Here is a 16,214-nt window from a genome sequence, read left to right as displayed (position 1 = left end):
ACAGTAAATTTTTATACTAAATACAGTATAATAATATTTTGTAAACCAAACAGAAACTGAAGGAACATTGAGGGCACAAAAGAAACCAGGTGATTTTTTAAAAAGTAATTTCATGTATTTTCAAATTGATAATATTGAGAATAAATTTACTATGGTCTTTCTATCCAAAAGGAATTTTATTAAAATTTATGTAACTTGTTTAAGTATTTAGAGCACATGAAATGTGTATTTTTTAAATTAAGTGTAATAAAAACAGATGATATCAATACAATATTTGTGAAAATATACAGTATGTAAGTTTCAAAATTTCTTAAAATGTATAAAGAAAATGTACAAGACTACTGTCCTATACCATGGGCACTAGTGAAGAGCTTTATAGTAGCTGTTCATTTAAAGGACTAAATTGGTATAGTAACTCATAAAGGAATGTATTTAATTGATTTAATTAGTTCATCTATGTGCTCAAAGTCAACAGCTGAAGTACAGTTCAAAATATAAATAATATTAAGAATATAAAATTGAAATAAGACAATTTAAAAATATTCTGAATTATTAAGTATAAACAATAATATATATGCTGCTTTGTACATTAGCTTGCATTTATCTCATTGGTGAAAGAGGTTCAGATAGTTTTGTCTTGATCCCTGTGTATATCACTGCTATTTTTATGTACTTTGGTTTGAACATTTTCTTCATTTTAGAAGTATTTTAAAAATTTTAAAAGAGGGCTGGAGATATAGCCCAGTGGCACAATCTCCTGAATTCAATTACCAGTACAAAAGAAATATTTAAAAAACTATATGTGAAGCAGTTTATGTTCCACTTGATAAATGATATATTTTTATTTTTTATTTACAGTTATTTAAAATGCTACATAACCATAATTAGAGTGTAAGGCAAGTTCAGTTATATTTCCCCCTTAATACAATTTTAATTATGACTATACAATAACTCATTCTTGAAAACAAAGATTGGTAATTTAAATAATTGTAAAATTGTGTATTTGGGCTTTCCTATTATTTCCATAAAATAATTCCAAGAAGCTTTCAATTATATGAAACTGTACCTAAATTCACAGCAAACTTCTTGGGAGAGAAAGACCTTGTACTTTTACTGTAATATCCACTAATAAACCACAGTAAGAAGTTGGTGAGCTCATTCCATATTTACAGCTAAGGATTTCTTCTCACCAATTAAAGTCAGTAGAAAAACTTGCAGTCTAAATTATATTCCAATTTATAGAGGAAGCTTTCTCATCATTGGGAAATTATTTGTCAAAAAGAAAAAAATTACATGAATTAGAAGACCCGATAGGAGTCCCTCCAGGAAAATTGAGTATAAAGAACCTTTTCCTTCAGGTGCTGTGCATTCCTAAGCTGTTCTTTCTTTATAAATAAGACCTTCCTGAAAAGTCAGTGTGCTATCTCCGTGTGTTACCGAATGGTATTCTAGGGTCCTGTAATGGCTAAATTAATTATCAGAAATTCTTCTGTAAGTGAAATTAGAAATACAAAATATTGTTTTTTCAAACTCTTTTCTTCTGTCCAACACTTGATCCTTCTCAAGTATAGCAGAAAATAAATTATACAAAAAGCAATAAAAGAATACTCAAAATTAATGACAAAGGAAAAACAAACTTCAAAAATTACATCAAAACAAAAATGTATATAATGTATAAAAGGAGAAACCAAAAATTATTTTTGTTTGAATATTATAGATATACATTTCCTGTAAAAAAGTACCTGTTAGATAATATTGAACTTATGAACTACACTACAATGAAATATGTAAAGCAAACAAGAAATTAAACTTGAATGCACATTGAAAGGTAGCCAAATGGAAGACTTCTCATGTTTCCTGAACATATTGTTATTGCAAATAAATAAGCATTTCAAATATTGTCCTTCATAAGTCAGAGGAAAAGAAAGAAAAATTTGAATTTATGGTCAAAATAAAATATCTATTGCAAGAACAAAACAATTACCATTTCTTTAGCCCTAAGATAAAAGAAATTCTGGGATTAATAAATAAAATTCATAATATTAAACTTTTAAAATGAGTGACATTTATGAGGATTAAAAATAATATTTGTGATTTAATAATCACCTAATTGGAGAGTGAAACATATTACTAACTAACTTTGGAAGACACATTTCTAACATAATTGAAATCAACAAAAGACTAATTTGCAGAAGGTAAAACCTTAAAAAATGTAGAATACTCTTCTCAGAATAACAAATTTTAATTTTTTGTCTTCACATAAATTTTTAAAATGATATATATTAGGATATATTTAACTAGGATCTTGAAAAATTCACTATTGCTCATTGCTTAACTATTTGGACTTCAAACAATAAAAATGTCCACCGACTGTCATGGGACAAACAGTGACTTTCTTACAGTTTTGAATCTAGTATTATTTATGTCACAGCATGATGTGTATTGCTCGGCTTGTTCTGCATTTTTGAAAAACAAGTGATTTTAAAAGCAAAAGTATGAGTAGATTTCTCAAATCTCGACATAATTTTAAAATGTCAACTTTCTGGAAGTAAAAGAGAGAAAATGCAGTACGCGTTTGAAGGCTTATTTGCTACAAATAGAAATATCTCCTTTAACTTCACTCATTGTACCTTCACGGCAGGCTGGTCTGTGACTAGCAGAGTTGTGAAGGTGATTATCTTCAGATTCAGACGCTCACAATGAAACATCGGGCTCATTAGAACACACAAAGCTGGAAATAACCTTTCAACAACTCCCTCTCACAAACCACTGACACTTGAGAAGACTTACTGTCTACAGATTTAAGTGGAATAAAGAGCAATACTGGAGAATGAAATAATCAGAGCAAAGTCCTGGTTCAGCAGATGTTGGATTTCTCTGAGCCAGGTAACTGTCAAGAGAGAAGAGGGTAGGCTGCTAACTTTGCTTCCCGTCAAAATAGAAACAGAAGGTATTTGGGAGCGATCTGAAGAAAACGACGTGTAGACAGAAGCGAATGAGAAGGCATCTCCAGTGATCTCTGCTTTTGTTTCTGTGAAGCAGGAAACTTCAGGTATCTTTCAGAGCTCATGGTGTTTTTAAGTACCTTATCTTATTATACTACTCTACAGAGCACAACATTTTACTTATTGCCAACGCATGTTAGGGACATCAGGAAACTAAACTGTACGCCGTCTGTGAGAAGTCACTGAACAAGACGATACAACCGTAATCATGATCTAGATTTATATTGTTTCAGGAAAAACATGGAAAACATGCCACCACGTAGCTTTCTTAAGGTTTCAAAGAATAAATGTAACAAGCACTTAAAAAAACCAATAACTTATTTGCTCAAAGTTAATCTAAAGCTAATTCACCAAAAATGTCCATCTTAGGTGCCATTTTGTTTTTTTATTCATGTTTCTGAGAATTAATATCCTTTCAGGAACGAATAGTGGGATGATAATCATTAGCTGAGAGTGAGAGTATAGCTCTGTCACTGACCCATCCTATCTATTTTTAGAATAATGTTTATCTAATATATAAGCCTTTTTAAAGACAATTTTCCAAATTTAATTTTTTAGTTGGTGCTAGTTTTAATAATTATAAATGTTGATCACTAGTTAACATATTTTTAAAAGGTTAGCTTAACCAACAACACAGCTATATTACTAAGTGGTACGAAGTATATGACTGAGGCTCCAAGGACCGTACTTTGTCTCTCTAAAGTATACTTTAATAGTAATTACCATACTCCCACCTTACTACAGCATGCTTAAAACGTGTAGAATAAATACCCTATCACTGTAAAAGTTCTTTGAAGCCAAATGCTTCATCTGTTGAAAGACATAGCAACTAAATGGGAGATAGTCATTTATGACTTATGTATCCCTTTATAAGACTGATGATCAAAATATACAGTGAATATTTAAATTTTAAAAAGACACACTGCCATTAATTTTCCTCAAAATACTTCCCCTCAAACAAACGTATCCCCTCTTTCTCGCTGCTTTCTGAAGCAATTCTGGGAGCCTTCCTCTGTGAGCATATTTACTATGGGGCATGTTAAGAAATACAGTGAATGCCTCTGGCAAGGGCCAGCCCAAGGACAGGCGGGCTCATAAAGCATTGTGATGTGTTCTCGTCACCCAGAACTGGCAACGACCAACTTCGGGCTCCTCTTCAAAGTCAAGAGTCCCGTGAAAGTTAAAATTTTGAATTTATTCATGATATAGAGGCACCCATGATGGCACAACTGTAGATACTCAGGACAGAGGATCAGACTTTTTAGAAAGGGGCAAGTACGATGGGATAAGTGTGTTTGCAGAGAGGGGTGGTGTTTTGAGGGGGATTAATTAAGAGGTATTTACCATACTAATTTTTAAAAATCTAAACATTCACCATATTAGTGAAAAAATGTGGTAAGTGTTTACATTTAAATAGTATATAACATATACTCTTCTAAAAGCCAGATGTGGTGGTGCATGACTGTAAGCCCAGCTACCCAAACTGAATCCCGAGGATTTCAAATTCAAGGCCTGCCGAGGCAATATAGGGAAACTTTTATTTTTTAAAAATGTGCTATTCTAAAATGTTCAGTTACAAGATATTTTTGGCAATTATGTACATCTATGTAACAAAGACACAAGTTAAAACATCTTTATCATCGTAGAAGTTGGCTTCTGTCCCTTCTGTTAACTGCCCCACCACTATGACCATTTTCTGACTTGTATAAGGACAGACCAGCTCTTTCTGTATGGGCGCTAAAAATACTTATGGTATCAAACCTCAGGTTCTACACACTGCCTAGCTTCTTGCTTTTGGAAAAATATGCATCAGACATACGTATATTCAAATTAATAATCTGACTTTTCATTGCACAGTAGTAAACTATTATATGATATTCCATTTTTGTCTGATGTTTTCTGGTTACTGAATGCTCAAGTAATTTACAGATTAGCAGTATCATGAATAATGTTTCTTTGAATTATTATAATATCTTTGTGTTATATTGTTTTCTTTTCAAATGATAATGCACTTTATTTGTTTCCCTTGATTTACTGTAGGGAGCTAGATTTCTGATAAACTAGAGAATAGAAATGTCACACTGCATCTTTGCCTTTGGTGATATTTGTGAATGTCTATCTGATAAAATTATACCTTTTGGCTTTCAGAGTAAAGGAACTCAATTTAGCCCTCATTTGATGATAACTTTTTGAGGAAGTGTACTGAATTTTATCAAAATTTTTAATTTATAGAGACTGCTTTCTATTTATTTATTGTTGTCCTGCTTTCTATTGATTTATTTATTCAATTTATATAAAATTGTTTGGTTTGTCACAACAAACAACTTCTTTATGATGTACTACCCTTCTGCATATAGTACCAGATTCTGTTTGATAAAGTTTAATTAAATATTCTCTATCATGGGAGATATTGGCCTATCATATTCTTTTCTTGTAATAGTTTGATGTTGTTATTGGACTCAGGATGGCCCTATAAAATAAGTAGAGAACTGTTACCTTCTCTCTTTTTTGAAATAATGTGTTTAGAATTGGCATTATATGATTTCTAAATGGTTAATATTTTCCATCATTTTATAGTTGCATTATTATTGAGGGGTTGAACTATGTCCTTCCACATTTCACATATTGAAGTCCTAACCCACAGAACCTAAAAACATGAACTTATTTGAAAATTATATAGTTCCTGATGTCATAAGTATGCTGATGTCATAAGTAACATTAGGATGAGTTTATATTGGAATAAAATCTAATCTGAATCATATCATATTAAAGGAACTTTGGATCAAACCACACACAGAGGAAAAATGTCATTTTAAGTATGAAGGCAGAGAGCTGGGTGTGGTGGTGCACACCTATAATCTCAGCACTCTGGAGGTTGGGGTAGGAAGACTGACATGAGAGTGAAGAAGACAGCCTGGGCTACGCAGTGATTTCAAAGCCAGCCTGGACTACATGGCAAGACCCTGTTTTAAGTGAAAACCAAAAACCAAAGCAAAATGATAGCAGAGATCGAGCTTAGGCTTGTTATGCTTACTCCAGCTGAGGAACACCAAAGCTAAGTAGGAAGCGTGAGCACCATTACTTCCCTCATTGCCCTCAGAGGAAAACAATTATATTAAAAATTTGATCTTGGGGTGTTTTCCCTCCAAAACCACGAGACAATACTTTTTTGTTTAATCCAATCACATTGCAGTGCAATTGTTAATTCTGTATAAACCAAGCTTATGTTTCCATGAACGATGAATAATGAAGTCATGAACCCAAAGGAGGAAGTTGTAGGAGCTTTTTGGAAGTAAATAATAAAAAAAAGCTCCTGGGAGATGTGTATTGTGAAGGGATTCTGAATGTATGATTCAAACTGGATCCATGCCTTGCATTTCTACAAATAAGCAGGGCCCAGGAAGGGGTTTTTTCAAAGGGAATGAATTCAAAATATTTCAAAAGAAAACTGATCATCTTGTATTTCTGTTTCTCCAGGTGCAGCTGAAATCAGGGGTCTGGAGGTAGGGAGCACCTGTCAAAGTCCTAAACTAACTTAATGCTCCTGAGATACAGTCCTTTTCTGGAAGAGTCCTTTTCCTTATTCTCATCCCAGACCTCTGTCCTCTGTTCTCATGCTCTCTTTTTAATTTCTATGCTCAACCATCTTCTTGATTAACCAGCTGCTTAAATTAGCTGTTCTATCAACCTTCTCATTAGGCTGCCCTTACTGCCTACTCATAGGGAGTAAACTAAGCTACCACAGTAATATTTCTTTATGGCCGCCATGGGAAATCATGGAACTATAGGCACCATATCATTTTCTCTGCTTCAGCTCCTGCCATCTCCCTGTCAGGCACTACAATTACAAAGGTCTCCCTGCTGCTTAAAGAACACACAAAATCTAATCCTGTTTCTTAGTTTGCATGTGCGATTCCCCTGTCCACACAATTCCTTCCAGAAATTATGTAAGTTACTTATCCTTCATCAACCCAGGTCTTTTCCACCCTACTGCCAGGGAAGCCTTGCCTGGTTGTGCAAATGCAAACTCCATCTCTAATAATTTTATCACAAAGTATACCAATGTATCCATCTTGGGGTAAAATATCAATTTGTGTATAATGTAATTGATAGGAAATTCTGGCAAATGCAAACTAAAAAACAGACACAGGTTAAAGCAAATCAATGATTATAAAGAAAGGATAGAAAGGAAAGGAGTGTTGAGATTGTAGAGGGCCATCAGGCAACTTTGAGTGTTATGGATGTGTTCCTTGCCTTGACAATTCGATTTCACCAATGTATATATGTTGATGTCATCAAATTTTATACTTTATATGTAGTTTATTGTCTATCAATTATATCTCAAAACTATGGTTTGTAAATGTAGCAGAAAAGTCAAGAGTAGAGAAGGAAATACTGGGCTTTTTACTGAGACTTTAACAGTTTAAGAAACATATTATCTGAAAAATGTTTAGATGAAAATCACAAGGTAAGGGTGAAAGAGAACCTGAGAGCTGATGCCATTATCACCTTTTCAATTGTAACTTTCCAATTAATTGCATAATTAATACTCAGAATATATTTACTATATATTTATTCATGTAAATTTTGAACTGTTTGTTATACAGAAATAACCTTATTTCTATGTGATATGAACCTTTGTATTTAAAATAATTTTAGGGGAAACAATGAAAAAAAGAAACAATAAATGTACAAGGTTTGTATCATACTTTTAAAGTAATGATTTGTGATCATCTTTAGTAAGGTAGAAATGTGACACGGTACACGGAAGTTTTTCACAATACCAAGGACCCAGACAAGATGGCATGTATGAATCACTCACTGTTCTGCAACAATGAATGGAAAACACAGGCTTGCAGATCGCTGAGAGAAGTGTTTAACTGAAGAAAGGCACTGTGAACTGGGAAAAATCTGCAAAAGAAAAGGCAGCTGCAATGGGGGAAAGGGGAAAGGAAGAAAGGGAAAAAGAAAGATATATATGTATGTACAAGATGGTTAAGATAGCTTTACAGCTAGCCTCTCTTGGTTCCTTGAAAACAATGCTTTGTGCTAATATTGTTTAGACAAGATGTCAGGCCTGTATCTGGTACTCTGATTAACTAATTAAAAGACGACAGTGTGCAGTGTATCAACCATTGTAACTGTCCTAGTAACCTGTTTACAAACTCGGTTTCATTGTTTGTTTATCTTTCTTCTCTTTAAAATAAATAAAGTTTTTTTAAAAAAGCAGTAATTGCTATCAAATCTGAAAACCTAGCATCTCCAACCTTGATTAACTGTTCCAAGTCATATGTGTATTAAAAACTTTAGGGCAAATAAACACGTTATTAAAATTTACTAAGCAGCATGATCTTACTTGTTGATTATTTCTTTCGCTAAGTCTGAAGTACCACTTTTAAAGGAGAAGTGAAAGTTAAAAATAGATTTATACTTATTATTTTCCTTTAAATTTGAGAAATTAGATTCAGTTTCACATTACCAAGAGGACCTGCTTTATGCATTTTTATTCCAAAATAGTGAGATCCCTTTGGAATTATTAGGCCTTGACAGCTGTACATAAAGTTGAAATAATGGGATTTGGCATCTGAGCGCTCCTTAATCTTCTTTCATCAATATCGCTATAATAATGGGAAATGTCAAGTTAAAATGATGGCAAGCTACAGACATCTGTCACTTATAATCATAAAAATTTAGCAATGATTACCAAATGCATGCATCATTTTGAAGCTTATTATGGAAGGCATAATTATCTGCAAAGTTTAGAAAAGCATGTATCATTTTATGGTAAGTAGATATAAATAATGAAATATGACTATAATTTACAAAGAAAATTTAAGAATCACTTTCATATAATGGGAAATATGAGCTGATCACTTACTGGTGGTCCCAAAATATGTTGCAATACTTACACAATTTGTGTGTAAACAAAGCCACATTTTTCCAGGCCCTGGGAGTGGGAGGCAACTCTGTTCCTAGTCTTTAGACATAAAACCAAAAAAAAAAACCATTAAACATGCATAATTTTTGATGGACAAAATTTATCAATCCGAGTGATGTTTCCAACAGTGCTTCAGCACTTCATATTTTTCTCTTATCTTGTTTTTCTAGTGTAGTATATATTTTTGAAATAATGTTACAATTTTTATTGCTAGTGCATAAATATGTGATTCATTGTGATAAACTCATTGAGGGCTTATATTCAGCAACTTCTTAGCTTTTATATAATTGTAACAGTCTTTTTGTAAACATTTTTGGCTCCCTTGTAGGCAATCATATTATATTAATTATAATATAATATAATAATATAATATAAAATATAATATCATACACAACAGCATCAATTATATTCCATTTCCAGTTTTTAGGTCTTCTTGTCTTCTTTTATTGTGCTAATGTAGACATTCAGCACTACTTTTAATGGAAATGTGTTAGTGGTCAATCTTTTTAGTACTGCTTCTAAAAGTGCTCCTAATCATTCCCAATGAAATGGCACATGGTATATATATGAATTTCAGTTTAAAACCCCTCCTGGACTCACTACTGGCTTTCTAGTGTCTAAACAGAGACACAGTGAACCCGTGCTTGGGCTCCTGACTCCATAAAAGTAGGATAAATTTGCGTTACTTAAGTTGCCAAGTTTGTAGATGATAAATAGCAAAAATAATCTTGAGTGAGTTTGAAAAATTTCTCTTCTGCACATAAATTCTTTCATCTACATTGCCAAATAAAGATTTTATGGTTTCTTACACTATTACATTGTTAGTTTTAGATATCTGAAGAATCTTATTTTTTTGTTCTTAGTCATTCTGTTTAATACTTTATCAATGTTATTAATTTATTTCTCAAAGAAATATCTTGAAGCTTCAGTAGCTTTTTATATTGTTTTCCTTTCTCCAGTTAATTCTTATCTGCGTTTTACTTTGTCCTTACCTATTTGGCATTTCAATTGGGTTTCTCTTCTTTCTTTGTTTTCATCTCTCTACTTTCTTTTCCTTCAACTTTGTATTTTCTGAACTGATATCAATGAATTGAGACTTTCCTAACTTAGGCCCTTTACACAATAAATACTCTTGTAAATATTGCTTGAGCTGCATCTCATGGAGTCCAGTATGATGTTTTTTATTTGCTTTGATTTAAACTTTTTTCTAAATTCATTTGGATTTTATGACCAGTGTGCTATACAGAAGTATTTTATTCAAAAATATTTGAGGAGTTTATAGAAAGAGATGTTGTTTTGTTATTGATTTCAACTTTAATTTTGTTGTGGTAAGTAATATACTTAGAATTATTTAAATTCTCTAATCTTTTAAACTTTTCTCCACACAGAACACTGAGTAGCTTCCTGATTTTATCATATTTAGATAAAAAAAATATATTCTCAAACTGTATGTCAGCATTACTCAAATGTAAAATTATATTAAATCAGTTGATAGTGTTGCAGAGATGATCTATATAACCTTACTGGTTGTATGTAAGTTTCGTCAATTACTGAGAAAAGAGCATCACAATTCCATGGTAATTGTAGACCTTTACAGTTTTATTTTCCACTGTTTTGAGATTCTCGTTTACCTTGACATTTCAGTGTTTGGTGAGTAAACATTTAGAATTATTACTTCTTACAGAATTGACCATTTTATCATTACGCCCTTCTTTATCACTGGTGATGTCTCCCTTCCAAAGTTTACTTAGGTTGGTGATAGCCATTTTTCCAGTTTTGATTTAATTAATATGGCCCCATATATATTCTCACATCATTTTACTTTGACCTTATCATGATTTTATATTTAAGGTTGACTTATTAAATAAAGCATAAAGTTGACTCCAACTATATTCATTCAATTATAATCTCTGCATTTTGTTGAATGCTTAGAAAATCTAATAATTTAATTTTTACATGGCCAGAGTAATAGCTCCCATTTTTAGAGTCATATATTATTTGATCAACCTTTCTTTCATTTCTTCCCTCTAGTTTTTCTAAATTTTTACACTAACAAAAGAGTGTGTGTTTGTGTGTGTGTGTGTGTATATTTTCACATTATTCTCTTTATGTGTGGTAATTAATAAAGGGGAACTATAACACCCAACCTGCTAGATGTCAGATATATCAAGTTCATATCTCTTCAAATTTAAGAATGAATTCTAAGGGGTAGCAGAGGTCAACAGTAGGAAAGATTTATGGAGAGACAGCTCCTGAGAGACAGGATAGTACACAAACATTGGTTGCCACAGTGGCCATTTCTCTGGGAATGTTTTATAGAGTAAAATCATGCAGTGAGCACAAAATCATAAGGTAGTACAACATGGGTCAAACTATGATCAACCAATAAAATTATAGGTATAGCCGCTTAGCTAATACTGATCCAATAGGAGCGCAAGTCATGTAGCAAGTGTCCAGGGAAGGAACACAGGCGTTCTTAGGAAGGGGTGGGTGTGGATGCTCTGGTTATCTGCCTGGATGACTGACGTCTGTCGGAGCTTTCTGGAACAGGTGCTCCCAATTATACTAGAGTCCCAAGTTATTGCTTATCCCTCAGGGAGGCGTGTAGTCCTGGCACTGCATCTCTATTTGGAGCACTGGCTTTTCACAGATGCACTTACAGCCACAGTTGTGAAGTTTCATTTTCTGCACGAGCTCCTTTGAGGGCTTAACTCTGTCTGAGTGTTTATAATATTTCTACCTCACTTAGTTGCCTACACGAATAATGAAGTGGTGTTACCAGCTTTACAGTGGTGAAGTCTCCTTTTAGTGGTGGATTCTGGGTTCTTTCTGTTCTGAAAAAATTGGTGGAGGCAATTGCAAAGAAAAGAGAAGTTTCATGTTATTAAAGGTAGGAAAAGAAATATGCTCTGCAGAGCAAGTTTGGATCAAGTAAAGGAGGAGAAGAAGTGCACCATTGCATGAGATTGGACTGTCAGGAAAAAGCACAAATGTGCAAAGTGAGTGATGACTGTCCTTTTGTATCTCCCAGTCCTCAGACTGATGTCAGCTCTAGGGCATCTTTCCAAAACTGCTGGAGAAGAACTGAAGACCGTTCTCGTTGTTTGGTTCCCTTTGCAAGGCTTTCAGGATTGTTCTGTGCATGTGGCCACAGATTTTGCAATTAGCAGGTCATGCCCACTTTTCCGGCCAACCTGCCACACCATAATCTCCTACTTCAGTAGGATAGAAGAAATGAGAACTAGGTAGAAAGTAGACAAGGAAATCGAAATGTTTTAAATTGTACTGTTAAGAAAAACTGCTACCTGAGGACACAAACCCAGTAAAAATTTTTTCTCTTTCTGTTCTCCAAGAAATAATACATTTTACTAACTCCCTTTCACCTAAAAATATTGTTTGTCTATTCTGTGTTTTACTTTCAAATGGTCCTCTTTCTTCTGCAAATAGTCTACCTTTCCCACCTATAAATTAGGATTTCCCACATAAATGGAACATCATCTGTACTAGGGGTGGACCACCCTCTCTCACCCACTAGATAAAACTCAGGCTATAGATGATCAAATTCTACTGATTTCCACCACCAAAAATACATAGAGCTCCCAGTTCACAACTGTAGTGTGTCCACTTCTCTGAGGTCTGGCACGCTGCCCTTCGGTGTGTCCTGTATCTCTAAGAAATCCTTTAGCTTCATGCTGACCCACCCTAAAAGTCCTTTTCCCATGACAAATCAGTGAACATTTCAATTTATTCTACAAAAAAGGTGGATGAAGTTCCTTATTTCAACCTCAAGAACCCCAGACCTCGTCCTGTGACAACAGTAATACTTATATGAAATCCACTCTCAATGCCTTTTAATTATAAAATGCTTTATTTTTACCTATAGATAGAATGTTGGGCAATATTACATTATACAAACTCTAAACTCTTCAGACTATATTCATCTGTTGAACTAAAACTTTTTATGCACTGATGATTAATTTTTCATTTTATCTTCCTCAGAGTCATCAATAGCCACTACTGTATTATGATAATATAAATTTTATTACTTTCAGTATCTCATATAAGAAATGATAAGTTTCTGTCTTTCTGTGATTGTTTTATTTTACTCAGTCTGGATTCTTTTACTTATCAAAATTTTCCCAAGGATTACTCATGTTGTTAGCTTCTTTTAAAGGCTGAAAAGTATTCCATGTTACGTATGCAACACATTTTTGTCCATCTGTCAGAGGGCAGATGGTTTTTTCATATCTTGGCTATTGTGATTAGTGCATTAATGAATATGATAGGGTCAATTTGCCTTATAGATTCTAGTGACAGCTCCTCTGGATGAATACTTAGAAGAGGAATTTGTGGGTCCTGTCCTTACCTTATATACAGAGTTCATGTCTCCACAAATGTCAAAGAATGACGTCATAAACCAAAAGAGGTTACAGGAGTCTGATTGGAAACAAGAAGGGGAGGAATAGTCCTGCATTTCCAGGTGGGGTCCCCAGTGAGTGCGTTCATGGCTCCTTAATCCAGAGCCAATCATGTATAAGCAAAGCACAGGAATTTCTCTGTTGTTTTCTGGCCATTTATCACAAGAGAATCTTTGGATTTAAAATGAACAGTTGGAATTCAGACGTCTAAACCAGTTCTTCAACATGTAGGACTTAAAGGAAACAGGTTTTAGATTTTAAAAGAACTCCTTATTTTGCTTTCAAGTTACTCAAAGCTCAAGATGTAAATTGGCAGCAGCCTCCTTTAGTAGGGAGGGAGCTGCATTCTCTGTTGCCTGAGAAAGTTCATTCTTGGTCTAAAGTCTAGTTTTTTGTCTATTCCTACTGTAACTCTTATCAATATGGCAGGTCACTCAACTCTATCTCAGGCCTTAACTAAATAGAGTATTTTCTACAGTATAATAGATCTATTTTTAATTTTTTGAGGAACCTCCATACTCTTCCATGGTGGTTGTATTATTTTGTAATCCTACCAACACCCCTGTTCTAATTAAGGCATGTCTGTGTGTGCATGTGTATGTGTGTGTGTGGGGGGGTGGCATTAGTCTTTAATTCACATCCTCACCCATGCCTGCTGTCCTTTTATAATAATAGTCACACTGCTGTGATATGATATCTCAGTGAACTATTCGTTTGCCTTTATCTGATGATGAATGATGTTTATGATTTTTAATATACTGATTGACCATAACTATACATCCTTTTGAAATGGTACTTAGTCAATTTTTAAATTCTACTAGTTATTTTGACATTGAAACCGCACTTTAAAATTTTTAAGATTAATTTCTTGCCCCCAATATTGTAAAAAATATTAAAAATATTTTTAGGAGTTTATAACCTATCTCTGTACTATGTTAATTTTTTTCTTTACTATGAAGAAGATTTTTAGTCTGATGTACTCCCGTTGTTTATTTCTTGTTTTGTTGGTTATGACTTTGTTGTTAATTTTATTAACTCAGTATTTGGATGAATATCATAAAGATTTTGTTTTTATTTCAGGAGTTTAGAGATTGTGGCCTTATGTTTAAGTCTTTAAAAGGTCTAGTTTTATTCTTTTGTATATGGGTAACTCCTTTGTCTGTGCCAACTGTTGAGGAGATTTCACCTCCTCTATTCCAGGAGCCCTTTTCTAGTTCAGTAAACTATAAGTACATACATTTACTTGAGAACTCTTTATTCTGTTCCATTTAAATTTCTAACTTTATGCTAGTGCCATAATGTTTTTCTCTGTTTTTTTTATTTTATTTTATTTTATTTTTCAGTACCAGGGATTGAACTCACAACCTTGCACTTGCCAGGCAGGCGCTTATGCCACTGAGCTATATCCCCAGCCCCTGCTAGTACCATAATGTTTGGATTACTGCAGCTTTGCAACATGTGCTTTGATTAGGAAAATTGTTCTTTCAGATTAATTGAGCTATTTGTGGTCTTCTGTGTTTCCATATAAAAATTAGATTTATTCTTCTTTTATTTCTGTGTAGAATATAATTTAGGTTCTGAAAGCAGTTGTATTGACTGTAGGTCACTGAAGTACCATGAATCCTTCAAAAGAATTAATTCTTCCAACCCATGAAGGCAGTATCTTTCTGTTTTTACTGTTTTGCACACTCTCTTCCATTAATGTTTTCTAGTTTTAATTAGATTGTCTTCTGAGAAAGAGCTACCAAAGCTCTTTGCTCATGTTTCACTTGGCTTAATTCCTTGCTGTTATGTTGTTCAACTTCTTCATATATTTTGGAAATAGACTTTAGTCCCTTTATATATGAAGTAATTATTCATAAGGTAGAATTTACTAATGTCAGTTAGATGTTTCTGTTGTTCTGAGAGTTTTCAGTTTAATCCATTTCTCTTTTACAATCTTTTGTTGTATTTTGTTGATTTTTAAAATTCATTGTATTTTTATTCTTTTGGGTTTCTTATGCACATAGTTTTGTAGGTCCATGTTTGTGGAGCACTTTACATTTTTAACAGTCTTTTTGTTAACTTCATTATTCTTAACTTCTCCAAATATATTTTATTTCATTGTTTTCACAGTTTATGAATATTCATTTAATGGATGTGGATATATTTTTATTTGTAATTTTTTAATATTATGGTAGCTCTTTTATATAGAATTAAAAGTAATTTAATTTACGATCATTATACTGATAGTCTTATAATCAGTGTTCTTACACTTTTCTCTCATTGACTCCAAATTCTCTTTGACTTTAATTTTCCCAATTGAGTTATAATCAAGGTGTGATTAAAATATACAGTGAATAATTAAAGTTTTAAAATTACAGTAAAAGGCATCCATTAAACTACCTTAAAGCGTCCTCCCCTCTTCCTTCCAGCACACTTGTTCCGTCCTCCTTGCCACCTTGTCAAGCAGCGTGGGAAGTGTTATTTTGAGAAGACTTTGGGAGTGTCCTTGTGAGGAGTGATCTAAACTATAAATAAATGAATGGATAAATAAATAAGTAAGGCAGATATTGCCACTGAGTGCCTTGCAACCGAAAGTCCAGTTCATAAAAACATGGCAAGCCCTCATCCTTATTCACTGGATCTGGCATTGTATAACCTCTAACTCTTCCTAACAGTGAAAATGACCGTGGAAGATAAACATTCTGAATCTGTTCAGGACGTCAGGGAAGCCATTACAATGCAGCTGGAAATATGAAAAGGATTTCACAACTCCTTCGGAAAATGGCGAGTGATGGTATCCGTGTGTCGGAAGCAGAAGGATCAGCGTGCTTGAAGCGATAGAATCAGGATGACCGAAGGGGTATCTGT

This window comes from Chinchilla lanigera, unplaced genomic scaffold (assembly GCF_000276665.1).
Source record: "Chinchilla lanigera isolate Chin_1 unplaced genomic scaffold, ChiLan1.0 scaffold00034, whole genome shotgun sequence".
NCBI lineage: Eukaryota > Metazoa > Chordata > Mammalia > Rodentia > Chinchillidae > Chinchilla > Chinchilla lanigera.
This window is presented reverse-complemented; position numbering follows the sequence as displayed.